We start from the raw sequence: 25,909 nt of genomic DNA on the forward strand, positions 1-25,909 counted from the left end.
ATCCCCCAGAGCTAAGAAATGTTTCTCTATATCCTAAATTCTCTTTTGATCTTCATCCCTTCAAAACCTCTGGGGCTATCCTAAATCACCCTGTTCCCTGCTTGGTGTTTATGTCTTTCTGTTCCTTATACACCATTAAAATGCACTCCTAATCAAAATATAATTCACCTAATCTTCTTTATAAATGAATCCCCTGAGACTCTTAATCATTTGGATTACTCTTCTCTGGACTGTCTCCAATTTCTTGACAGCATTCTGATATTGACATGTCCCAAACTGTATGCAGCTCTTTTGATGCAGCCTCAACAGTGATGTAGAAAAGGAAATCGTTGCTGAAGCTTGTCAGGGGGACTCTTGGGAAAACCAAATGCCATTGGCTTCATCTCTCGTTTCCATAAGAAAGAATAATGATTTAACATCTTCAGAGTGAAGTGTTTTCATTTCTACTTTGGAAAAAACTTCCCTGAATAATAATTCTTATGATTTGGACACATTCTGCATCCTGGCTGGATGCAGTAACCACTGATCTGAACAGTTGTATTGAGTTTTACTGTTTTATTTTGACTCACCTACATACACAGGCTGTCACTTACAAGATTTATTGTTACTTTATTATTTACTGTTATCACTCAGCATCTTTGCTTTAGTGCATACCATGTAGAATCCCATTGTGCTACTCACCATCTTGTCCTTCTCCACCCTTTGCTACATCACCATCAAAAGTCTTAAATAAAACTAACCTAGCTCATATCCCTGTATAGCATCACTGTAGGTAATCCTCAGTAACTGAACCCCTCAACTTATTATTTTACTTATTTTATGGGCCTTCAGTTCAATCATGTTTTATGGCAATGCTGACATTCACATCAAAGTTAATTCACACTTCACTTTCCATTGTTGCCACTTTTGTAACTTAATCTGAAAAAATCAAGGTTTGTCTGTCATGATTTATTCTGTAGAAAATCTTGCTGTTAATTGGGCTTATGGGTTTGATTTTTGACTTAATGTACAAGCCATTGCCTTACTGGGAACAGAAATTGGACCACCGAATGCTTAGTGCTTATGTTTTTTTGTCCTTTTTTTTCACTTTTTTACCTCTCAGAATTTCAGTATTTCATTTATTCTCCCAGCTCTCTGGTACCTTCCCATCACACTCTGTAACTTTCTGTAAGTAATTGCTAGTGTTTCAGTAAGTTCATTAGCTAATCCCCTTAACACTCTAAAATGCATGAACACCTGCTGATCTGTATATATATTCAGATGTTTTAAGTATTCTCTTACCTGCTTTTCATCAATACCTTTGACAAAGTCGTAATTGCTACTTAATTATCCATTTCTCCTGCCCTTATTTTTCTTGTTTAACAGATTTTTATAAAGCATTTTAGTAGTTTACCTATTTTGGATCATCATTGATTTAATCTTCCTCCTCATTTATTAATGAGTCTACTTTTTCTCCATGTTTTTGTTCTCTTTATATATTTCATATGCTTTTCTGCTTCTCTTGAAACCCTTTGGCTGTTGCTGACCCATTCTTCCTGCTGTCCTAACAAGCCTAAGTCAGAGAAGTTTTCTTCTTGGTACTGTTTTTTGATACAAGACTGGGGAAAGGTGATATTTATTTACTTACTTACTTACATCTCTGCTGCTGGTAAAGAGCTGTGAATTTGTGGTTGAGTTTTTTTGTGGTTTTTTTATTTGTTTGTTTCCTCCATTTGTTACTACACTTACAAGTTACTGCTGTTATTGGTTGGACTCAATAATCTCAAAGGTCTTTTCCAACCTAGTTAATTCTGTGATTCCGTGATTCTGCATCTCTCAGACCTTTGTCCTTGGTGCCAGTGGGGTCGCCATCTGGTGCAAATTCTTATTCCTTCCTCCCCACCTTGCCCATTTACGTATTTACTCACCAGTCTTATATTTTTGGCCTCCTAAATCATGGTCCAACATGCCTAAACTTTCAGAACCAAATAGTAGGTTTCAACTCTCTGTTTGGGCCTTTAACCATAAAAAGACTGAAGAATGTGGATGTAGGCCTGATCCTGCCTTCTTAATTTTATTTTCCTTTTCACAGATGATGTCAATAAGATCTGGACACTTTATTTTGTCCAAGCTATGAACAATTACTCTAACTCATAACTGGAGCAAGGTTTTGGAGTTAATATCTTGCTCATTGACTGACACCTCTCTCCTCATGGCATAAGAGAAGCAATCAGTCTGGACTCCCTGGGAGCTTTCAATGAACTAGGAACTAGGATCAGAACTAGGAACTAGGGATCAGAAAAGAAGGGATTTTTCATGGGAGAATGTGGTTGGAGCAGGTTGGGTATTTTTCTTTCTCTAAAAGTTAAAGCTCACCTCTAACAATGACTTGGGCAATACAGGGAGAGAGCAAAAAACAGCCAGGTGCAAAAACAGCACATTGTATGTGGATATGTTCATGTAGATTGGGCACAACAAGGAGCTGTTGAAGAAAGAAGTTTTCCCTAAGATAATTCAAAAGAGACAAGTTCCAAACAGACAAAATACTTGAGCTTTTGAGGGACAAAGCAAAGAGTTATGTACCAAAAATAAGAGTAGAACCAGAGCAGAAAAAGGAGGGAGAATGGCATGCAGTAGTGGGTGAGAAATTCAGAAAGATTTTAATTCAGGAAGAAGGGAGAGAGCTGAGGATCACACAAAGAAGCCAATCTCTCTGACTGCAGATAACCAGGAAGCCTCTTTCCAGAGGTGATCTACAAACAGGTAAACTACACACTGGGGAATGTAAGGTAGGTTTGGAGCTGGAAATGAAAGTGAGGGATCCACCGCCTATCTTCAGCACCAAGAACATTGCCAGATCAAGGATGCTTTCATTAGGAAAGACACTCTAAGTGAGTTAACTGCCAGAAACCTTCAGTAAGAAAACACAAGTGTTCAGGGATTACTGAAGCTACTTTAGGAAGTCACCTGAATAGCAGAGCACACAGACTGCAAAATGAAAGAAAGGGATTGCAAGAAAAGCCTCAAGACTTCACTGCATAACCACCTCAAATTATACTGTTAGAATGAACCCTGCACTCAAAGAAGGAAAGGGTCTGAATGGTGAAGAAATCTATTTCCTCAGGCAGGAAATACAGATATGAAGTGAGAATCTCCCCAAAAGGAAAGTTTTCTGGAAAATTAAGCTGAGTTAAACCTTTCAAAGGTGATTAAAACAAATAGCAGCCATTTCCTCAGCTGTATAAATAAAAAGAGAACACTGAATGAAGAAATGGAGCTGCTATAGAGTGAGAATATAGCACAGACCTATAAATGGCCCAAAACTAAATTAATACCTTTGCCTCAGTTTTCAATGAAAGTGGCATAAGGACAAAGGGTAATGAGTGGAAAAGCAGGGATTAAAACCCCCCACATTCATTGCACAAGCAGAATTCAGATAGTGTAGCATTCACCAGTGAGAGAGGTGTATAGTCTGGATTTTGAAGGCACTATTCCATTTGGAACAAACACTGTGACAATAAACATTCCTAATTTAGATATCAACTCATGATTAATACCAAATCTGCATTCTGCTTCAATTCTCAGTATCAGTTTCCTTTTCTGCATCCCTTTGAACCATTTTTTCATGTTCTCTTTGCGATTCCCCAGACTTTTTAACTCAAGCAGCACATACCTTTTTCCCTAATTCTGTTCCATAAACCATTCATTCACCAGAAGATTTTGGGGAACAGTTTTCCAGCAGCATTGAACACTGGAGCATGTGAAACACTTCAAGTAAATTACTTAAGTTTTACAAAATTATAAGCATCTGAAAAACAGAGGCTTAAGATGTTAGTAATGTACTAATATATGAAATTATATCAGTGATGATAGAATATAATTTCAATGAAGGGTGGTCTGTTTTACTACACTGTATTTTCTCTAAGCAAACCACTCCAAGTCACAAAAATGCCTAAAGGGAAACACTTCCAACACCTTCCAGAATCTTACCTCCAGCTAAAGGCCTCCTTATAAGTCCAACCGTACCAATAATGTGAAGGATGAGATTCTGACAGAGTTAATAATAAGGAAACTGTAAAATTTATACTGAGTTGACTGATTTGAGAAACACCATACCCCCTTTCTTCTCCTCCAGAGAATTTCATTTTTATCTTCGTTATTGTTAAGTGTTCTCTATTAGTTACAAGCCAAAAGCAGAGTTTATTTTACATCACCTTTATTCCTTCTTCCCTAGTCTACTTAATGAATTGAAGGGGCTGGAAACTTGTTCTCAGTGAAGCAAATATCCTATGAGTTATAAATGACATTTCATCCTCATATGCAGATTCCTCTGTGCCTAAGTGAATTATTTACAAGGTACAGCTTGTGGGCTCCAACAATCAGCTGCCAGAGATTTACACCTACACTGAGTCCCTGCTCTCCTGCTGGGAAAATGTGAAGTTTTCCACCACCCTTTAAGATCTGAAGACTTAACAGATAATAGCTCTCCCCAAAGCTGGCACTGCTTTTCTTGGGATGGTGGCTGACTAGGCTTTGCTGAGGGACAGAGAATAATGGTGAGCTGAGACACCAAGAGTGACTGCTTCAGTAGCTTTAAATAGTCTCCTTTTTCCCCCCTCTGCATGCAGCTGCAAATCAAAAGTATCATGGATAATTTAAATATTGTTCATCCAGTCCTGTATGCATAATGACAAAGGTGGTCATAGCATTGTTTTTTCTCTTTAATGAGGAAAAAGCTCACAGAAATTGGATGATACTGTGATCAGCAGAGTAACAGGGAGATGGATAAAAACAATAAGAGAATTATTAAGCTCCCTACCAAAGCCTACCTTCATATTTAAGGTGACCAGGAGAAAAGCTTTAAAAACATATCAGATTTTGGATAAATTATTTAAAGTAAATTGGGAAGTATTTTGAAAGCTCTGTTTCTCTTCATGAGTCTTTTCACATAAGATAGAATTGCAGGAAGCAAAGTGTTGTGAAATGGGGTTGTAGTTACAAGAGCAATGACAGTGTGGAACTGCATTGCCAGCAGCCAAGTTGCTCTGGAGACCGTGGGTGTGGAGTGCATGTGGCTCCTTCCTGCCGCCACAGGTGGGCTTTCTTTCTCCTGTATAATCTTCAGAATTTCTCACAAGCTTTCAGTACTTCCATAATGTTTAGAAAGCTAATGATGTTTACACTCATGTGGGAAAAAAAGAGAGCTCCGTTGCAGCTTAATCTCTCAAGAAAAGCAGTAAATGCCATCTACGTGGTATATGTAGGATGCAAAACAATGTAAAAGAGTCATTTGGGGGCAACAGTCCCTCAGTGGCAGGAATATGGTTCAAAAGACATAATAATTTTTTTTGCTATTTAAGTATCTCTGATCATGGAATACTCTATGTGATTCTCTTTTTCCTTCCATTTGAACCTCCACTGACAAGAGATAATCTGCTGCTTTTTTCATTTCCCTCTCATCCAGTTTATTTCTTGTAATGTTAGACTGGGTAGAAAATTGGTTGAGTATGCTTGTACCTAACCAGCCTTCTGGGAAAAAAAGACTGACTGTCAGTCTCCTGGTAGATAGATAGATAGATAGATAGATAGATAGATAGATAGATAGATAGATAGATAGATAGATAGATAGACAGATGATAGACAGAATGCTGAAGTTTCTCTTTGGTCACACGTGGTAGAGGTTATGTAGAGGCTAAACATTCAGTAATAATTTTCAGAAAAATATTTTCCCCCTTCATGGCTTTGGGACTTGAACCTGCTTGAAATTTCAATAGATAAAAACATGCTTAATCATATGTCGTGGAATTCTTGTTGATTCTAACAGTCAACGTGTGTGTGCTGCTGAATTTGGGACCACAACCACGCCCGAGGCTCACTGTCTGTCTGCAAATATCTGACTCTGTCTACTGCTGCCTCTCTGAGACCCCAACAGCCTCACTAACATTTTTTGCCTCTGAGCAGGATGTGGGGAGCACAGCCAAGATACTTCACTTGTGTTCCAAAGGATAGTGCATGGCAGGAAAGCCTGGAGTGGCTTTGTGAGAGAAATGTCCCCAGAAAGTAGCTAAAATTTTCCTGCAGGAGGAAGACTGAGGGTTTTTTACACATCATTCCCCTTGCTGATAAAAGGTTTGAGATTGTGTTGAGAATCTTCCTCAGCATACTAGTAAATACCTTTTTTCCTTTAAACCAAAGAACAGTAAAATGGCAATTAATTTAAACTAGGTAAAATATATAATTACCTAGTCATAAAATGGACCATAAAAGTACTACATTGTTGAATCCATTTCATTAGTAGCATGTACATAAAAACTGTTTCAGTGTATAAAGATGTGAGTATTGTGCTTCACTGTTTTCAAGTGACAGTGCCTTGCTATTTCTTGGTTTTGCAAACAGACGTCTCAGCAATATTACTTCAGGAGTCGTTTAAACTTCTTTTCTTTGTATTATCCATATTATGCTAACTTCATATTGAAGCAGCTGAAAAGCATCAACATACCTTAAGAATCCAAACCTAAAGTCGTATGTCCCATAAACCCAGATTGAATGTTGATGAGGCAGCTTTGTCTGGACTTGGGGGGGGGGAAGGAAGATTTTTATGCCCTTTTTTCATTTTGTTTTAATCCCTAAATTTGGGAGTGTTGCAGACCAATAGGTGAGTTAAGAAGTAGTGGTAATCCTGTAGAGCTGCCTTTCTAACTTTCATCTCTTTATTTGTTTGCTGTTTTCATTCTGAAAAGCCCAAAAGTCTTTTAAGATCCACACACCTTAACTACTATGTCCTTCCAAAAAAAAAAGAAAATAGAATAGTTTAGTGTTTAGTTGTTTTCCTCGAGTTTTTAATCTCTCGTAAATTCAGTTTAGCTGCTTTGCAATGTCACCAATTCTTGTGAAACAGAATATTCTTCAGTGATCAAGAATACAAACTGGCATAAAGAACTTCTTCATTAGGATATCAAAACTGCAAGAATATTTTCAGTTGTTGCTATAACTTTTTCTCCAAAATGATTTCACTTATTTTGTGACCACCTAAGGCTCTCTGAGACACACAGCAACACAGTTTGAGACATCTCTGTGATGTTCTGTACATCACATAGTTGCTAACAACCTGTCAAAGTCATCCTGACACCAAACTGAGAAGCTGATGGTTTTGGTAACGTATTAGCAGAGATGAAAAAAGATAGTCCTCATTATTGTAATAAAACCAACAGAGACACACTGAGAATCAATTACTGATTCTGTGACCTGTTGAACTAACCCTCAGTCAAGTGGGGGAACTGCACAGAACATCTTACATTATCAAATGATTTAGGATGGGGCCCTGTCTGAAGACTTGCAACAAGTCAAGGCAAATACATTTCCGTAAATTGTAGCTTGCTTAATTACCTTGTTCCTGAGCACAAAGATCAAATTGAGCAACTTAAGGTGCTGAAGCACTCTGCCAGCTGGTCATGAGAAGGAAATAATTAACACACACAAGAGCTAAGTTTAAGGATGAGATTCCTACTGACAACAGCAAGGAGATCCAAAGTTAAGGCAGACACTGTGTCCTTGACTGGATCCATGTGCCTACAATTTTCAGCACATATTGGATTGGGGAAGAGCACCATGTGTTGCAGCCATTTCAAGCAAGCAGATGGCTTTTTAAAGCACTCAGTGCAGGGAAAGCAAAGCCCTTTCAAAGGTTGGCATTTCACTCTCATTATTTGTCACAGACTGTTCCACCTCTTGCCTTCACAATGTCCGAGTATCACTAAGAAAATTCTTTCTCATGAAAGGCACTGTGCAAGCACGTGAAAAACATCCCCTGGTACAATGAAGTGGCAAGTAAGACAGAAAATTAGTAATGATATTTCATCTTTGGAAAGCAATGCCCAACATTAAGTTATTTTTCTCTCCAGGATCCCACCCAGCCTTGAGAGAGAAAGCCAAAAGTCAAGAAAACTGTTTTTGGTGCCTACCTACACTTCCCAAAGGCCTTCATGCCCTCAGCTACTCTGAGCATCTCTCAAACCTAAGACCTTTCTTCCATAACCAAATTCAGTTATAAGGTATAAAGTTATTGTTTACTGTGGAAAGATGAACCTAGGAGCCCAACTTTCATCCGCTACTTCCCACATTTTTTAATAGGATCTCTCATGCCTGCCTGAATAGTCACCCAACACGAAGAGTAAAAGACACCTAATTTTAACACATCATCTTGAAGGACAGACTCTTTGGAGTACTGCGCACTACAGATTTGTTATGATCAGAGGGGCCAGATGTCACCAGCTGAGCCGTTCATTTGATGCTGCGCCATTGCTCGGTGCTGCTGCCATAGATACTGCCCTGCCCTTATGGTGGCTGCTGTGATTCATTGTAAGTAATATCATCCCAACTGCCACTCCGGGGAATCTTGCAGGCATGATTTTCTAACACAGCATGACCCATTAAAAATAACTGCCAGGAATCCTGCGCTTTATAAAAGGGCATCTTCATTAGCTCTCGCGGTGGGTCGCCAGAAAGTTCCGGGCACTACAGTAGTCGTAGGGTAATTTGTAGTTATCAGAAACATTGCATTTAATGCTTTTATGCCTGTGGAGCTGGAACCCACTGGTTACTAAACACAGACTCCTCCTCTTAAATCACAGAAATTAAAGAGGGAAGAGACCCATCAGATTATTTTGTCAATCCACTCTTTGAATGCAAAACTGGCAAATGTATAGTCTTTGCCGCCAAGATATTCAGTGCCAAGGACACTCATGACTCTGCTATGGGCCACTTCACTTATCAGTGCCTACTAGTGTTTGGCCTTTCTCCTAAAACAATGAATTCCTGGGTATGCTGTGCAGCACTTGGTCCTTCACATAGAGTTTCATCCAAAGAACAGACTGCAAATGACTGCAGAGGTCTGTAGGCCTCTCACCTGCTCTCTTTATTCTTCCAAGTATACTGGAATAGAAGCTGGTGTTTTACTTGGATAGTTAGAAGAATTCTAAACTTGTATTTCTATCAGGTTTAATGGAAACTTTTTTCCCCCAGAACTAAACAAATCTTCTATATAATTTAAAACAAAAAATCTTGGCTTTAGTGCCATATGGACATGTTCTACAGTACCAAATGTCAACAAATCTTAGATGCCTCCATTGTTTATTAACACAGGTACACATCTCCCTGAAGATTTGTCCTGATTCCCAGCACTGATGCTCATTTTATAGTGAGTTGGCAAGGGCAAAGTCCCCCAAAAGAAGAGAAGAAACACATGACACATATTATGCATGAGTTTGTCACCCTGGTCCTCAGATGCTATGATGATAAATGTCTTACAAAAAAAAGAATCACCCCAGCCTAGAGTAGGAAGACTTTGGTAACTTGCATTAATAAAAGACCTGAGACCAGAAACACATTTTTTCGAGTCCCTTCTGGTAAAAGTATTTCCTCTTGTACTCTAGGTTGAATATTGACTCAAATGCAGTGGCTGAGTGACGTTCTAAAACTCAGATTGTCTCCAGCATTGAGTATGAGCTATTGCCCTTTGGGCCATAGCAGCATCTCATAACAATAAGCAATAAAAAAATAAATTCCAACACATGTCTTTCTCTCCAAGGGTGTGGACTGAACTTCAGTGCAAGCTTCTTGAAGGACTGAAAAAGACCTCCAGGCTACGTTGCAGTTTCTGAATGATGTCCAAGAATGAGTCGTAGTTCTGTGGTGAGTATATCAAATAGGGAGCAATTCTTTCCATTATATATTACCTCCCCAGTCATTATGACATCATTTGGTATTCACTGTGATAGCACCAATCATTAATGCACTCATTTGACGTTCTTATGGCTTGTCTTATACACTTCCCCGGGAATTCCATTGTAATTAACCATTAGTTAATGTAAATAGCAATGGACATTTAAACTAAAGTGTTACCAGGCAGGGTCAGTAGTAGCAGAGAATCAATGTGTTCATGGAAACAGCTACTTCAAAAAGCCCCTCTAATGGTAACAAAAGCCTAGTAATAAATATGTTGCTTAAACAGAATTGGGGGCTGTTGAAAACATTTTACATTATTTCATCTGAAAACCATATTCAGCATTCCTCCTCCTCTTCATGCATCTCTAGAAGAGTGGACACATGGGCAGCCTTCATGCTATGCAGCAAATAGTGAGGATTACTACAGAGCTTTTCTCTGCAGAGCATTATACACTGCATCAAGTGCACCAGCAGAACACTGGATGTGTTGGCATGTTGCACAGGTCCAATGAGCAATGGGTCACTGGTTTAAACCAAGCAAAAGAGCAAGAAAGAAAAGTGAGCCTGTGAAAAGCTAAACTAGTTTTACTGTCCACATGGCATCAGTCCTTGAATAGACTGAGGTAATGAAATGGAATGGAATGGGATCTGGTATAATACCTTCTTCCCTTCCAGACTTGTATTCCTAGAGATGTTTTAGAGCTGAAATACACTGACCTTTGTACAAGTGACACAGATCTAGTTTTCTGGTAAGAAGACACAAATTATCATTGAGTGGAACTGTAAGGATAATTTCTTGCAGAAACCAAAAGTAGCAAAACTTGATGTTTTCCCCGATTATAACAAGCCAAAAAATTTCACTTTTCAGCCAGGGCACTAATGTGAATTATTATCGTGAGAAAGAACTTCTTTTTGCCAACTGTAATAAAAATGGGAAGTTTTCACTGTCCTGTGGTGTGCTAGCCAGTGTTCCTGTTAATAACAATAATAACAAATCTAAATCTACCTCAAGAACCCAGTGGAAATACAAGGTGATTCTTCACCAGGTGGCTCCTTGGTAAACTTCATTAAAAGAATCCAAAACCAAAAACCATGAGAGCGGAGTGACTGAGCTTGTGGTATTTCCATCAGATCCCCTCAGTGCTTGCAGGGCCATGCTTTTGCACATTCCAGCTCTTCATATTGACACTCTGAATGGTCCTAAACTGTGAAGCACTTTGTGCAGAAATCCAGTTGTGAAAAAACGCAAGGAAGAATTTAATATTATCCTTCCTTTAAAGCAAAATATTTTCTTCCTTTGTTTATTTTGGCTTTTTCCTGAAAGAAATGCAGTAGAAATCTTTAATTACTCAGAGACTTCAGGCTTCAAAATTTATATATAATCTGGATTTAAAGGAGCATTTTCTGAACAGATGTGCTGGTATGCAAACACCTGCTGCTTCCTTTCTCCTGAGCATTTTAGTAACTTATTTATTTTTTTCTCCTCTTTGTTCCTGTTGTCGTGATTTCATTTAGGTCTTTCTGATTCTGAACAATACCTTTGCTCTTTCAACTCTACTAGACTTGCTGAATATCAAAAGATACCCTGAGGACCAGTAGGACTTTGAGCAGAGCGGATAATTTCTCACCCTTAGGAGCTGATCATTTAGGGCTCAGGACAAACGGCCGTGGCACATTTCATCCTGACCTCCTCACCATGCTGATCTCAGCCATACTGCTCCAAATGGAAAGTGATGTCACCACTATCAGTGCAGGAATGGCAGCAGGTCCTCGGTCCCACTTGTGTTGAACTGGCTGCACTTACCCTATTCCTCAAGGCAGTCAAACTGGGCTGAAGAAGGAAATTTTTCTCATTACCAACAGAAGACTAGTGCAATGCGGTAAGTTTTTCATCACTTCTTTCTCAATCTATGCTACAAAACTGATCATAAATAGTTTCTGGGTGCAATAAAATTGGGAGCCAGGCTTCTAGAGCAAGAGGGGAGAAGTAGGAATCTGGCAGAGACTTTGGAGCAATCCCAAATATTGGGTGGTGGGTGGCAGGAAAGTGAAAGCCATCTGGTAGCTCAGATTTCCTGTATAAGGAGGTCCTCTGGTTTTGAAAATGTGGGCCTCAGCTCCTCTGGGAAACAAATGCTTGCAAAATGAAGAAGGAAATGTAATGGTTTGCCTGCAAATTTTGATACGTGATGAAGTAAAAACAGGGTTTCTAATAATGACATTTCTACATTTCTTCATTATGAGTCATGAGTAAACATGACATTTCTGCAACGTGATCTAGATATGTGATCAAAGATTAAAATGGAGCCATTTTAATATTTTAATTATTTCGGCACTGTCAGGCTTCAGAGTCTGTTATGCCAACACCCAGTGCAGAGGAAATAATTTGTAACAAAGAATTTTATCAATTTTAGATGCTTTTTTCTCCATGTGGATTATGTGTGAATGGGTCATTATTTTCTCAGATTTGCTCATTATTTGAAATGATCCACAATGAATAATTTATACAAATATTTCTTGTTCTGCAGTTTCTTCACCACCAGTTTGTAGCTGCCTGGGCTAGTTTTGTCTGAGCAAACATATCACATGGCCTCATTTCTGCTTCCAGGTTGGCTAATAGGCGCTTTGCTGGGTAGGATGCTCCCATTTACAAGTTTTATATCTGCTCTCGGCAGATATGGCTGCTCTGCATTTAAAAATGCTATTTCTACAAGAAATCTTATGAACCAATTCATTAATTATGATATTCAAGGGGAGTGAACAAGAGTACAGATGCAGCAAGGAAAATTTAAAATTATCCCAGGAATTATTTTGCTGATTTTCCTTTTTCCTTTTTTTTTTTTTTTTTTTTTTGGAGTTCTCAGCCCACCCTGACACCTGCTTTCGCTAACAGACCTGTATAACTGCAGGAGTGCCAGTGAGTTTATCTAGGTGCAAACATCTTGTGAATGTGCATGAATAAGAAGGGAAAAGCTTTCTCAAACAGCCAGTAGCCTAAAAATTACTGATACTTCAGTGCAGGCCACCTGCTCCTAAAGGGTTAGGAAGAGGTTCCCCTGTTAGTCCAGTAGTTTCAGGCATTTAACAGTGTCTCATGAAGCATGTGACTTAATAACTAGGGAGTAATCCCAGAGGGCTGAGTATCCACCCTATTATCCACAAAACCTAGTAGTGTAATATGGGTAAGATGTGGGGATGACCCTTTCTTAATGTGGTAAGTATAAAGAGCTCATCCCTTACACAGAGGAGATAAATCCTTCTTTGTTAAATCTGTATGTCTTCTCCCTGCAGATCTTGATTTTTACATCACCTGTGGCAATCAGTCCAAATTTCAAATAGTCTACCAGTAAGGCAATTTCACTGTATTCCCTAAACCGATCCATTTATTCATGACCCTTTGTTCTGGGAATAGATTTTACCTAGCACTTTCATGGTGGGCAGAAGATATCAGAGGTAGGTGTCTCCTCCCCAGACTGCATAAGCCTTCCTACAGCAAAACCCAGCCTGATTTGTAATTGGGCAGTCTGAAAAATCAATTTTTCACTATCTCCTCAGACAGTCATACAGTCCTCAGAAGTCCAAGGTCTCATGATAGTGTTATCCCCCTCCATGATGCAAGTAAACCCAACCTTATGCTGGAAATGATCCATTTGTGGTTCATGTTTGGAAGTGATCCAAAACCAAGGAGAGATGTGGTTGGAGCAACGTGCCCATCAATTAACATCACTGAATAATTCCTGAATTCCTGGTCTGCCAGAACAGTAGCTGGCAGTGTGGTTCTGGCCATGAAACCGAGGGTGAGGGTGAGGCTTGGGGCAGAGGGAATCACAGAGCTTGCAGCTTTATTTCATGTTCCTGTGCCACATGGTGCACAGGGGCTCAAGTGCGAACTGAAGCTGCTTTAGAGAACGCCTGTTCTCCATCAGTCACCGAGGGGGAGTCACGCACACCGACACTGGATCAGAAAGCCTTCCATTTTGCAAATGATAAGTGATGATGATACTTAAGCAAGAGAGTCCACTGTGACTCTCCTATTCCAAGATGTGTCATTATAAACCTGATGGAGCGCCCGCAAAGAAAATACCGTGCTCCAACTGCTTTGTTAGTTGTCCTTTCCTAGATAAAAGGAACATCCATACACATTTTAAGTTTCACCTTCACATTCTTTTATGCTTTCATCCTCAGAGGGGTGACTATGGAAAATGTCTGTAATGCAGCTACATCTATCTATCAGCCTAGCTTTCCCTGCTTCATCCCAGTAATAGCCAATACCAGTGGTTACGGCAGAGCTCTACAATGGTACCTCCAGGAACAAAAAAAAATGTGGCTCAGAAAGATTCTTTTTTAAATTACTAAAGAATATTTTTTCATTTTCCATCCTCTACAGATGTCATTTTCTTCTGATGAGTGCCTCTAAATTTTGCCCTTGAGTCATTACACACACAGTGTAAGTAAGATGCTAAATCCAACAGGTTATTCTGGCCACCAGATGGAAAAGTTTCCCTTCAGCACCTACAAAAAGCATACATATGGGAATACAAATCTCATTATATATTAGGTATGAGTATCTAGGTGTACCTGCAAGTATCTGTAATCACATATAAAAGAAATAAAGAACACATCAAAAAATGCTAATGTTCACCAGAAGATGGGCAAAATTTAGGGAATCAGTATTAAGGTAAGCAACAAACTTTTATTTGGCTTCTTTCTGCCTATGTGCCACAGCACAGTCTTTAATTGCATTACAATGTCTTATTTTTCCTAATTTTCTTCCTCATCTAAAGAAAACAAGGCTTATGAAACTGGGCTATTTTTCAGTATTATATTTTAGCTTTATCCAGCTTGTGGCTTCATGCATGCACTGTCCAGCTCTGCACTGGTTACAAAACTATTGTTTTCTTCTCCCCTTCTTCTTCTTTTGGGGACATCATAACAGTTTATATTTTTTGCTGCATTTAAGATTATACCTTCATGATACAACTATGAGGAAATGTGAAATCATTGTCTCTGGTTTACATGCATAAAAACTGAGGCAAAGACCGATGTGAACATTCTCAAATGTGTCACTTAATTTGGGATTCCCAACTCAAAAACTTACAGTCTAAATTTTAGAGGGTTTGGCACGTTCACAATAACTTTCTCTGTTCGGAGCAGAGATCATCTTGACCTCGCACGTTTGTGGGAAGTCTGCAGCTCTAACAACCAGATCTCTGACCCAAAAAAGTCAGGCTTTCCATGGAAGTAACTTGCCTGTCAACAGATGAAATCTCTGGACATGAAGCCTCTGGACATCCAGTTCTGCACGATGCCTGCCTTTGATGGAGCTCTACAGATGACTGTTTTCTTCTCCTGCATTCCTTATTCCAGGCACGAGACATCTATTCATCCCCACAACACAGCACCGAGGATGTCCGCCTACAGTCACCACATTGCTCAGACACATCACCAGAGCACACAATGTCCTTTGCAGCAATCCAGACATGGGTCCTAAAATGAAAAGTAATGACATCATGGAGACACTGCTATGCGGATTAGGAACTAGGGTGATGATTAAGTTGCAGATACAGTGCCTGGCATTTTGTGACACTCTTCTTTTGAGCTCTCAGCCACAATGTAATGCATATGTCATTGTTCTTAGGCTTATTTATATGTTTTTCCCAATTCCAAATTCTTTGGTTTACCTTTGTTAGTTTCTTCTAATTTTCTGTTCCTCCATTGCACCTATGAAGGAACAAAGCCAGTTCTCAGTATGGAAATCACCACATAAACACTTTAGACTCCATGAGGCCCAAACAACTGGCAGAAGACTCTTCCTAGAGACCATGCTTAGCAACATTTACTTAAGCCATTAATATCACTGCAATCTATAGGTCTCCATTTCAAATGGGTTGGACCAAAAAAGGGAGTGTTACCAAAATAAGCAGAGTTTGAAAGTCCAGCCTGCAAAATGTATGGTTTCTTTTGACAGGACACAGTTGAGCCCTTCCATTTTCATCTGCCTAGCTCTTTGCAGGGGCTCTCCACAAGGTGATTGCATTGGAAAGCATGTATGACATGCATAAGGTTCTTCCCATGCACTCCCTAGGGTAGACACCATCCTTGAGAATCTCAAAACAGCCTCACAGAGCTTCATGGCAGTGGGGTAACTGAATCCCTAAAGCAGCTTTGAAAATCTTGACTTGCAAGCACTACTGTTTGAAAACTATGATGGTGTTCCTTGGTGGTGATACGAATAATAATGATAAAGTGCAGTATATATGCATTGGCCATTTAATTTAGGCTTGACTGGAGACTTAGCAAGGCCATCTTCCAGCAACATTTAATGCCTATGAGCAGTGCAAAGGTCACAGAAAGACACTTTCATGCTATTGAGTAGGATCAAACTAGGATTACAATCTTTTCATGTGATGTGGACTAAATTAAAAAAAAAAAAAAAACAAAACAAAAACCATGAAACAATAACAATAAAACAGCCCAACAATGTGCTTGATGAGTTTAGGACCTGCAGGAAAATATTTAATGTCACACAACAATGAAAGGAATTGGTACGAAGCATAAATGGCAAAGCAGTGAAAAGAACTGACACAAAGCATACTGGCATGTACAGCAACACCCACACAATCAAAAGCATTCAAGGAAATTTTAAAAAGAATCAAATGACTAAAGATCTAGCTATGCAAGGGAGTTGCATAGCAAAAGTAATCTCCATCCACAGCTATCACAGAGATTTGAATGAGCTGGAATTTCACGAATAGGTTGCATCAGTTGGCAAAAGAAAAAGAAGGATAATTAATTAGGGGTAGAAAGAGAACTGAGAAATACAATCAAATACCCCACTCAACCTTTTAAGTTCATCTGTAGACACATTTACAGGTGCATTTGACTCCAAAACTTTGGGGGTTAGATTTTGGGGTGCTTCAAAATTGATGAGATATTGAGATATCACAGCTAAGTTTGTATTTGGCCTCAGTCCCAAGCAAAAAAAAAAAAAAAAATCTAAATCCAATCCCTTCCAAATTCTGGCTGTTTGGTTTAACACCCTAGTTTGGATCCAAGTCTATACAGAGTCTTTACTTCTGTCACTTCCTATCATGCCACAAAGGAAGAGCATACATCTGGATGCAATGTAATAATGAGACAAAACCTAAGAACCCTGCAATGGCCACCTTTACAACTTAAATGTTCTGGGTTTTTTTCATGTGATAAGCCGTGCACTGTGGATTTTTGGAAATTCAGGGCATAAAATGCAGGAATGCCCAGCCAGCCCCATTTAGTTCTGTGACAGCATTTGTCTCTTAGTTACAGCAAGGGTAATGTTATCAGCACCAAGCAACCCAGAAGAAAATTATCAATTGGTTACCAAGAAACCTAATGATTTCATCAATATTATTTTACCAGTTACAAAGGTCATTTGGAGAAGTAATGCCACACAAAATGTGCTTGTGAAGTGGGTGATGTGTGGGTAGCTGTTAAGGGTCAACACTTCATTTCTCATTTCTTTAATTGATACTTCTGAATGAGTATTAATTGAGCTGCAATGAGAAGAGTGTGCAGTTTGACAATGCAAGTGACAGGATAGAAGTGCCATTTTCAGAGTGTGTATAACCACAGCTAACACCCTCAAAGCGTTAATTCCATTTTATGTCTTTCACATTTAATAGCAAATTTGCCATTTAATCTTTAAGACAGAAGTTACTTATTCTCAATCTACCTCTCACTTGCGCTGATATAATCTCATGCCACTCAGACTGGCCTGTGGCATGAAGCACATCACACTTTCAAATCAGGTCCATTTTTTCATTAGCTCATATCCTTCCTGAGATGCCCTCCTTTACAGATGGCTGATCAGCAATCAACACTAGTTTGTTTCAATCAGAAAAGCAGCCGTAACTTCTCATTTAAAGACTGTTCCTGGAGAAGCGCATTAGTCGAAGGCATAAAGCTGGCACTGGGGCAACAGTGACTCTCACAACTGATTTCTTTTTGGATTTTTTTTTAAAGAGATAGACCTCTTATAATGTGCAGACCTGGGGTTTTTTTTCTGGTTTGGGTTTTTTTTTTATTTTAAAAGGAAGCATAATGAAATCCATGCCTTTGCATGGGAGCTCTTCCTGCAGCAAGGCCAGGTGCCAATAGACTGTAAATCTGAAGAGTGAATACAAAAGGTAGCAAAAGCCCAGGAGGAAGCCAGGGAATAGCTCCCATATGTACGTGCTGTCACTTTCTCCCTCTCTGTTCCTCCTCCAGCAATGCAGTGTGTTGCCCTTTGAGCCTACTTGACTGAGGTTAAGCATTTACACTTTTTCAGAGGACAGTCAGTCCACTCAGGGAGGTACTGGCTTTCATAGCAGGAGACTTCAAAATGATTTCCTCTGTGCTTGGGCAGCTCAAAAAACACACGTGCACAGAAGCAAAGGTCAGATGTCATCCAAGTGGTGTGAGAGTGCCAGCTAAATGCTTGGGATATATTTTTTATATTGGCCTCAGCTCAGCCTCCAATTCTACGAGAATCTACTTGGCACCCACAATTCTCTCCAGTGCATTAACCCTAGGTGCAAGTGATAGGATTTAGCCTTCCAGCACTGACTAGTGGGAGCAGTCAGATAGCTAGATAACTTAATGATATCATTTGCACTCACAGTTAACTACAGGTAAAAAAGAAAGCTGGAGTTGCTGGAAAAAGACAGAAAAAGAGACAGAGGTCTTTTTAACTCTCTCTCCATCCCCTCCAACCAGATTTCTTGTATTCAGTGAGGATTTGCTTTTTAGCTTGCAGTCTTCATTGCTTCTTTCTCTGTGGTGGCCATTTGCAGTAGAGTGCATCAGTCTCCTGATCAGTCTTTTTCCTTCTGTTTGCACAAGCTGGCAATCCACAGGCTATCCACCTTTCTTTCCTTACTCCCTGCTTTCTCCTCTTTCATGTCGCACACATACCTGCTTTTATATTTGAGCTCATCCCAGTGGTAACTTTTGCCTGTTCTCATCTGCCCCTACCCTTCTGATTTTTAATTGCTTGTTAATTTTAATTCTGTATGGCTTTTTTCTGGTTTTGGGGGTTTTTTTTCCCAATTGCAGATAATTTTCAGATACTCAGTTACTCAGCCAGATCATCTTTTACCCACTAATTGCTGTATCCCCTAGGCTTTTACCCACATCCTTTACTTTTTTTTTCCTTTGCCATCTCCCAATTTCTTATATGCAACCAAACCTGCCTTCAAGAAATTGAGGGGAAATCTGTCTCCCTGTGCCCTTGCCCCTGTTCAATTTTTATATAAGTATGTGTGATGTCATCCACACGTCATCCATGACTGCAGAGGGATGGCATTGGATGAGTGCTTCACAGGCCCCTGGAAGCAGGGACTAAAAAATTCCCTTCACTTCAGTAACTGAGGTCTGTGGATTCCAGGAATAAACATAAAGCAAATGAATTAATAAAATGATGCTGATCAAACCAGCATTGGCAAAAGGCACCCCAGAGAGGCAAAGCTTCTCTAACCAATGGGTGTGGACCTACCTTGCACGCCTTCTTCAGTTTCTATGAACTCATGCTACTTTATACCTAAACCAAATGTGAGCTGAGTCCAAAGACTCTGAAACTTAATTACTACTCCAGTTTAGTATGAAGCCAGTGCTCAAATGGCTGAATTATACCATTTGGAAAGGACAATTGGTTATTACACTTATCAGATTGTTTGTGACAGGAATGGGTTAATTTTCCTAACCTTTTCTGTTCTTGTTCCACTCACAGGGTTGTCAAAAGGATGGATAAACGTGTTGCTATTTTCTGGTTTTGTTTCAGTGTCTATCATGAGAGTGGACCAATTTCATACCATTTGCTGCTTTCATTACTGTCTCAGGGTTGTCACAAGAATTGATAAATTTCAGACTGTTTTTCTTGTCCTCATTACAATCTTAAGGTTGTCATGAGAATGAATTGATTTTGTGCCATTTTCTGTTCTCATTACAGTCTTTGTCATGAGAATGGCTTCATTTGGGGCCATTTTTGTTCCTGTTACTTACAATCTTTTGTCACAAGAACAGGGATTATTTGATGAAAATGAGAAGACAGCATCTCAGACACTGAAATTCAAGGATAACTTGTTCTTGTGACAGAGATCATAACGAGGACAGAAAGCGGTACAGAATGTATCCATTCTCAGGATGATTTTAAAGGTTGTGATTTTATGACCCTGATTGTGCCAACTGGCTTCACCAGGAGATTTTACCACTTGCATTGTAGTAACCACTACTTCATTCAGCCTGCCAGATTTCTCTCTGCTCAGTATGGGAAGATAAATTTATACAGGGGCTATGAGAAGTATTGCAGGAAAAACAATTGGTTCATCTGGGTAGGCTTTGGTATGCACAGGAACACTTATTTCAGACTCCAGCTGGGACTTCAGGAACTTTTCATGGGATTCAGGTAGGAATCACCACTAGGAAGGCAGTCATTGACTACACTGGTGCATTTTGGAGGGTTAAACACAAAGAAGATATGTGTGTTTAAGTTCCTGAATGATTTTGGGTTTGCCTATGCTGTCTGCACAGCCAGCTTGATCTGAGAGCTCTGGGACTCTGAGTTCAAATGAAGGTAAATGAGTGACTGCAAACGAGCGCCTCCAACTCAGCTAAGAATGAGTTACTGCAAATGAAAGGGCAGAAGTGAGAGATCAAGGCATGTACAACATCCAGGGCCCAGAAAGCCTAGAAGTAATTATTGCGTTCTCAAAGGTGATCAAAGAGAAGCAGCAGGAAATGTTAAATAAAGCAGAAACTCATACAGCACGTGAGAAGGGAGTGGGAATGAGAAAGGCATCACAGTAAGACAGAAGCTATGGACAGGGAAAATGAGAAAGTAGCTGCAGAGGAAGGGACAAGAAGCTCCAGCAGAAGAAAGAATGTTAAGGCATAGCTAAACTCTCAAATGCTCAAATTTGGTTGGTGCAAGGCAGAGAGCTAAAAGGAAGGACAAGAGAAGGAGAAAACTGAAGAAGAAAAACACTTCCCTTCATGACAGGATGGACAAGGGAGCTCTAAAGAAGGCCCCGTGTTTACCAGCCACATTTTTGGTAATGTGAAGCAAGTGGCAACCTACTGCTTTGAAAAACCTTGCATTAACTGCTTTTGAGCTTGCCAGCTTTTGTTTTGCAGACTGTGGAAGTTTCTATCTTTCCATTTCCCACATATTCCCCCGAGGCCAAGGCTCTGCAGTGCAACAGCAGACCCTACAACTTTATTCCTGGCTTTAGACTCCTGGTTCCAGCAGAAATTGAATAGAGGATATATGTATGGTATTCCCTTTGGCACCCCTCATGAGATTGATCCAAAGAAAAGGAAAGGTGACTCAGGAGCCATTGCCATAAGGGGGATTCAAACTGTGAACCAATGCAAAAGGAGATCATGCTAACTGGAATGTACCACCGGAACTGCTTGGATAATCATTCTGCAATGTTTGAAAAATAATCAGAGAGCCCATCTGAAAATAAATGTACCTGAGCAGTGAAAGACATCACCAGTAAAAGGAGAGTGAGGGGGATGGACATTTCTCACAGTCTAAGTAAAATAAGGCAGGAATGCTGCAATAAATAGACCTGACAGATGACACCTGGTATTTCCTGGGCCAATTTCTATGAAGGTTTTTTTGATCTTTTGCATTCTGATTTGTCCATCAGAGCCTGTGATCCTTTGCTTCATCTGTCCCATACCTCCCCCCCTGCCCCCATTTTTACCATATGTACCTAATCTCACTGCTCTGTCTGCCATCTGCCATTGTTTGAAGTATATGGGAATATAAGTTTAATCATAAAAATGGTGGCCCTGGCTGTATGTACTACACGAATGTTCAACTTTCAGAAGATGAAGTGACCTCCAAATGGCTTACTGCTTTTCATTAATTTCTCTGTATAATTGAACATTTTTCGGCATCTCATTTAACAAACTGTTAAGCTCCTTATTGCACAGAAGGGCCATGTGATGCACAGGGATTCTGAAATGCTTCCCCTCATTCACAGTTCTCCTACTAATATCCTGGGCATTATTAGTAGTTCACAAAGCCAGCACATTTTCTTTTTGATAAGTGTCCCTGTTCTGCCCTCCTTTGTCCACCTCCAAATGCCTCCTGGTACTTACAAAGAATAAAGCCGTGCTGCCTAACTAGCCTGGTGCATTGGATTGCTACCCCTACTCACTCCGTTGCCTGTAAGGGGATGTACTTATATCATGAAAGATAAATCCCAGCTAGAAATACAGGTCCCTGACAACCTAATCACTGAAACCCTGTCAAGTAACCCCTAATTTTAAAGCAAGTGGTTAATTCCCAGCAAATTGATTTATGCACTGTTTGAGGTTTGGTGAGTTGTGTTGTTCATCTGTTATTACCACGAACTCAGCTCAGCCTATTCATTTAGACCACTGACACAACACAGTGCATCTCCCAAGAAAATTTCCTTTGTCAGCACATCTAGAATTTGCTAATTAAATCAACGATGGCATTATTCACTTTCTGAAAAAAGCAACTTCTCTCTCCTGCCCCCCTTAATAAACATGTGTGTGCATAAACATGCACACACACAAGCATGGTTTTTGTAATGTGCTCAGTTCAAAACTCTGAATTATCTTTATTGATTGTTTTAGTCACGTCTAAAACAGTCTTAGTCAGATCAGACAATCTGGTCACCTCAGTAGACATGAACTGTCTATATGCATGTGAATGGGGCAACAGAGGGACCCCTGTGATTCTCATAGGTAATCACAAGTCTCACTTTTTCAGACAACATCCAAAAGTGTGAATTTTGATAAAATGGTAGAAAGTTCTTTTCTCATCTATGTTATTGCATCTGAAGTGAATTCAAAACACCAGAAAAGACAGGTCATCCCCCAAGCCCTGTAATTATGGGTCCATAATAGCACTACATCTCTTGGTACTATTTAGGGTGCAAACAATAGAAGAACATAGAAATTAACCTTTTTTGAGCACCTAGTAAATTTTTTCAAAGACTTCTTATCTTGAGAGGTTAAAAACTCTCATTAAGTGACCAAAATAAAACTATCTATGCTCAGACTCCTGCTTCCCTCAGTGTTAGGTGCCATGGAAGGAAGCATTTATCTGCACATAGACATGTCCTGGCAAAGGCCCTCGGTTGTGCTTGGGATGCTGTTTGCCTTGCAGAAGCTCCTGAATTTGGTAGTACCTTCCCCTGGGGGCACAGTATGGCTTCTATCCCCGTGATGAATCCCATGTTTCCTCAGCTGCTCTACAGATCACTTATTATAGCCAGGCTTATTACAGCCAGGATGTTTGCAATGCAGCTGAGGAGAGAGGTATTTGTGACACTCCATCTCCAGCTCAGAAAGGTGTTCTTGATTCTTGTCCCTTCCCCTCTGTGGTAGGTGCCTTATCCCCAGTTGCCAGACCAGGACATGTCTGCTATTACAAGGACATAAACAAGAAGATGGCAAGGAAATGGGAAGCTATTTAAAAACCAAATGGCTCTATCACTCTGGTCTGTACATGAACCAGAGTGTGGCAAGTCACCAACATTACCCTCAGCCTCTAATTGCAGGATAGCAGCTGGCTTTTTATCCTTCTGAAGACTGCATTAAAACCAAATTTCACTTTTCAGGAAAAGCTGACCCCTCAGCAGGCTCAGAAAAATGAAACCAAGAAGAAACACTACACACCGTTCCATAACCTCCCTTTTCAAAGACAGGGGTGTGCAGGGGTATGCAGGGGTGTGCTCTGCAGACAGTTTTGCTGTATACCTACTGTCTTCTGGCTGGCAAAGACTTTCTAATATCACTATTTATGACTGACCCATTTGTGTTACTACTGAGACATAAGTGGTGCATGGTACCACCCCTTCCAAACAGGTCTTTAGGTAACACCTCCTTAATCAAACCCAAAGTATCCTCAGTTTTTTTCATTCCATTTAATTCTGTTTATTGAAGCCATTTAATACCCTTGTTTAGTCAAATACAGTCTTGATGTATGCTCTTGGCCCGCTGTGGAAAGGTTACGGTATTTCATGCTTTCATTCTTCATATCTGAAGCAGCCGTGCAGTTTTTCCACCAACTCATTGCTTGCTAATGAACTTTTTTTTTTTAAGCAGCCTGTCATTTTGTTTAATGTTGCAAAATAAGGCAGTCTTTAAGTGGGATCTGATTTTGCTAAGAGATGTCTAAACTTAAGTGAGATAATGGATGTAACAAAATACCACCAAATATGACAGCTTTGTTCTGCCAATGTAATTTGCTGATTCTGGAAACCAAACGCAGAACAGTCTGTGCCAGTCTTAGAAAAGAGGCTTGTTTGACAGATATAAACCTGCTTAAATATCAGCATACACTACATTAAATAGCAGACTTCTGCATTCATTTGTGGGTTTTAGTCACTTGTCATAACACAGGGTTTTTATTTTATTTTAAATGTCTCATTGCTCCTATCACTCCGGTGCCCAAACGCAGTTGGCTGTTTCCCCCTGCCCCCCACACTTAAAGCTGGAAGGGGATGGTTCTTAACAGAGACACTAAACTCCCCTAATTATAATAAGGTTAAAAATCATACTTACCTCTTGATTCATTACAGGAAACAAAAAGGTTTCTCTCTGCTGTGTTGCGGAGAAACTTCAGGTTGGACTTGGTCATGTTCTTTCTGCAGATAAAGAAAAAATGTTATGTTCAGAAGGGAAGTCTAGGAACACAAACTGTTCAGAAACTGCTGGGTTTTTCTGTTGACTATATGCCATTTAGAGATGCTCCTAGAACCATGAAACAGAGCCATCAGTATTTCCCGGTAGTCAGACTCTCAGGGGTCTGTAACAGTATCTGTGTGTAGTTCAGATTCAGAATTGTAAAGTATGTGACCAAAAGTTACTGGATTTACCAAGCTTCTGCATTCACTTGGATATTTTTAAAATCCTCCAACACATACACATATATAGACATACCAGGCTATCCTCTGTTTACTTGCTATTGACACTTCCACATTTATCAGGCTTATTTCACCTTACCTTAGTCCTGTCCACAGACTGCTTCCACAGCCTCTTCCTCCTCTCTGCAGTTCTCCCATATTGCTTTTTTATGCTCTCCATTTTTCATATTTAAAGTTTTAAGATGTTTGGACCTTGGTTTTTAACAGCAATGTATTTCTTCACTTAAACATTGGTAAAGTCCTTGTGACTTTCCAGGTGCTGATTCTGACAGTCTCAAGTAAAATTAAATGTAATTGTCACATATTACATGTTGCCAGTATTTCCACAGTAAATTCTGCTCAGGAATGTGATGTTGGCAACCCTTTCTCCTGCAAAGGAGGTGTTTTCAAAATGATCACTCATGTTTTAACTCTCCAGCACTCAGACCTGCCTTATGCTAGTTTGCTTTCAGATACTTTGGATCTTAACATTAAATGATTATTTTTTTAGAACTATAAAAATGAATGATGCTATGACATTGCATCTCACTGAAGGATATGCATCAAGATATGCTGTCCTGAGCCCACTGAAAAGAAAAGGATTTTTTCCTAGAGACCCGAATTTCACTTCAATTCTGATCTTACTTTTATGGATTAAGCTTAAGGAAATCATATGTTTGTCATTTATTTGAATCAACCAGCTTACAAGCCTCTTATTTGGATAGCAAATTAATAGCTATTTTTAGGCTAAATGAGTAATTTGTGGGAGGAAATAATTAAAAGGAAAGACAGAAGTCAATCTACCCCACAATTCATAGTTACATCTCTCAATTCAGAAAATATCTTTCATATTCTGATATATGGCAGATATTTCTGGTTGTGTTACCAGTCTTATTTTGTAAGTATTTGATATTTTAAATTTAAATGAATAAAGCAATTAAGCCAAGACCTTGTTATTTTACACATTTTAACAAAATTGCAAATTGCTGATAATCTAGCAATGAGATTCTTTGCTTCATTTTAAAACAGTAAACCTCTCTCTCATTCTACTTACTTATAGATTTCCTATGCCTCAAGGACTTAGGGTAGAGCATCTTTATTACTATTTAAGTCAGAAGCATGAGCAAAGAATATTTTTGTGAAATCTCCGTTCCCTCTGAAAAGACTTCCTGGAAGTTTTGACACTCATCATTTTAGGAGTGGCCAAAGTGGGGAAGAAAATTCTGACTTGGCACTGCAAAGAACATGACTGAAGGTCAATTTATTTTTGTCCTGGTAGGAGCCTGTAGGAACCATGC

The 25,909-nt window shown here is 39.5% G+C and overlaps 1 long non-coding RNA gene across 1 annotated transcript in view; it reads right to left on the bottom strand.

The window, feature by feature from the left end:
• The window catches only part of LOC113458724 (uncharacterized), a 96,050-nt gene extending 70,784 nt beyond the window's left edge, over window positions 1–25,266 (bottom strand). The window contains exons 1-3 of the long non-coding RNA XR_012581761.1: window positions 24,712–25,266; window positions 24,271–24,353; window positions 14,953–15,189 (exon numbers count right to left, since the gene is read on the bottom strand). This is a non-coding gene — a long non-coding RNA (uncharacterized LOC113458724). The remainder of the gene's footprint in view (window positions 1–14,952; window positions 15,190–24,270; window positions 24,354–24,711) is intronic.
• Between the last annotated feature and the right edge of the window lie 643 nt (window positions 25,267–25,909).

Source organism: Zonotrichia albicollis, chromosome 1 (assembly GCF_047830755.1).
Source record: "Zonotrichia albicollis isolate bZonAlb1 chromosome 1, bZonAlb1.hap1, whole genome shotgun sequence".
Classification (NCBI taxonomy): domain Eukaryota; kingdom Metazoa; phylum Chordata; class Aves; order Passeriformes; family Passerellidae; genus Zonotrichia; species Zonotrichia albicollis.